Genomic DNA, 2,500 nt, shown 5'->3' on the forward strand with positions numbered 1-2,500 from the left:
CGTATAGTCGAACTGATATCCCCTATACACGTCGATATGTTTTTTCAGGAGAAACTGTTGATTAACGGAGTTGATCTACGCATGAGATTCATTAGAGCAAAAAATAATTTCTGTCTGATGTCCGATGGTGCTGCGGAATACCGTGTATCTATAGTGTCTGCAAATGTTTTCATTAAAAAGGTAGCGATAGCACCAGGCATCAAGCTGGCCCATGCCCGGGCGTTAAACCAAGCTAACGTCAAATACCCCGTTGATAGGGTGTGTCTAAAGAATGTATCCATCGCTGCTGGCAGCAGAATATGCACACAGGATAATCTATTTCTAGGACAAATACCCAAGATGGTTATTATAGGTTTTGTGAATAACGAAGCATTCACAGGGAGTTACGCTAGGAATCCCTTCAGATTCCAGCATTTCGGCATTGAGTTTTTATCCCTATACTGCGACGGTCAGGCCTATCCTGCTAAACCCTTCCAGCCTGACTTTAGAAATGGCCTCTATACCCGCAAATATTTTCAACTCATTCAGGCTACAGGTCGTCAGCTCAAAGATAGAGAAATAGCTATTAATCATAAGGAATTTGGAGATGGGTATGCATTATTTTGTTTCAACCTTGAGGCGGACGAGGGTTGTGGACAACATGTATCGCTAGTCCGAACAGGGAATGTGAGGCTAGAAGCACGATTCAGAGCAGCGCTGGCTACAACGGTCAATTTGATATGTTATGCAGTTTATGATTCTGTTATAGAGATATCAAATAGACGGCAGGTGTTGTTGGACTATTACTGAAAAGACATTGCGATATGAATACTATAGAGCTGACAGCAGTGTGTCAGAAAATGGCACACAAGGCTTATTTTCTTGGTGCGTTGCCGTGTAATCATCTACCCCGGGAAATTCGTCAGAGGCCTGCAATGCTGGTGATCAACACCGAACCTTCACACATGGCCGGGGCCCATTGGCTAGCTATATACATTACGGCTGAGAGCCAGGGATACTTTTTCGACTCCTACGGCAACCCTCCCTCATACTCTGAGTTTCCTGAGACCATACAGCGTTTTCTCGATCAGCACTGCATAGATGTAGTTCATTCTACACAACAGGTCCAAGATCCATCAAGTACCGCATGTGGGCACCACTGTGTTTTTTTCTTGTTTAATATGCAAAAAGGTGTATCCTATCAAAAGTTTTTGAAAATGCACGGAGATAATCTACCCCGTAATGATGAAAAGGTTTATGACTTTGTTGGCCGTGTACAACCTAGTGTCTGTAATGAACATGATGTGTCATGCGTGCAGTCATGTATATGCGGATGTAACATGTAACATGTGTTGTTTTTGGTATGATAATAAAAAATAAAACAATGATTTGATTACATTTTCAGTCGTACTGTTTTTATTTTTAAGGCTATAACATATACATAAAGATACATAAGAAATTCAAAATGGTATCCACTCGGCCATAGGCATTCCAGGGGAGGTAATAGACGGCATTGTCTGATTACGTTTCCTCCTTTTACCAGATGAGACAGGCATAGCTGCCGCCGCATAGTCACCCTTAGTTGAGGGCGTATACTTATACATGTCTACAGTTTGTCTGAGCTGTTTATTAGGGATAGCCGATAGCGGTATATTATTACTGGCTAAAAATTTCAGAAATACATTCCATCCCTGTGGTCTGACAGATTCGACAACATGGTATGGGGCGGTAACATTCTTTAACAGATCAAACATATGGGACCCCTTAATAGTTTCGCCTTGTAAAACGAGCTCCCCCTTGTCCGTCCATGAGACATTTTTAGATTTCTTTAAAGAGTCCAGGATATGTCTGGTGTTGCTCTTGCTTCTGACGGGTATATGTTTCATTATATCCTTATAAATATGATCGCCGTTGCCATTATCGTCATCAACACCATGCTGTTCCGCCACAGGTGTATGAACTGGGCCCCCATCCGCAAGTGACAGAGTTAATTCTCCATGCTCACGCTGTCCTTGTTTCACCATGGATAGATAACGCTGCAGGACCGCTCCGTACCTGGCAGCTTTTTCATATAGGTCTGTATCGGGAGTGTTCAACACCATCGCAATGGCCTTATCCAGCTCATTTTCAGCAGTCTGTCTAACAGAATCCCTGGGTTGGGTATGCTTCAAGGCATCGAGTTGATGTTGAGGAACTAAATACATCTTGTGCGTATGTTCCATTATAATCACCCTCCTCTTGAGAACAGGCTTGTAAACAACGGTACGGCCACAGACAGCAGGGGTAGAAGAAATCCACCAGTCTGATTGATTAGTCTTTTCTTTCTAGATAATAGTAGATTTTTATTGGCGAGTATTCTGAGGTCCTTCTTTCGTCTACGCAATTTCGTATGCTGACGGGGGGTTAGTGGTATTTTGCCTTGTAAAATGTTCAAGGCTATTTCACACAGTGAGTTGATAAAGTCGGTGTTGGCTGTCCTGAGGATAGCTTTACGCTGTGCTGGAGGTGCTTTATATAGTTG

The 2,500-nt window shown here is 42.8% G+C and overlaps 1 protein-coding gene across 1 annotated transcript in view; it reads left to right on the top strand.

Moving 5' to 3' along the window:
• Positions 1–2,500, top strand: part of LOC115543897 (uncharacterized) — a 979,736-nt gene that overhangs the window by 667,047 nt on the left and 310,189 nt on the right. The gene's annotated exons all lie outside the window — the stretch shown is intronic.

Source organism: Gadus morhua, chromosome 5 (assembly GCF_902167405.1).
Source record: "Gadus morhua chromosome 5, gadMor3.0, whole genome shotgun sequence".
Lineage (NCBI taxonomy): Eukaryota > Metazoa > Chordata > Actinopteri > Gadiformes > Gadidae > Gadus > Gadus morhua.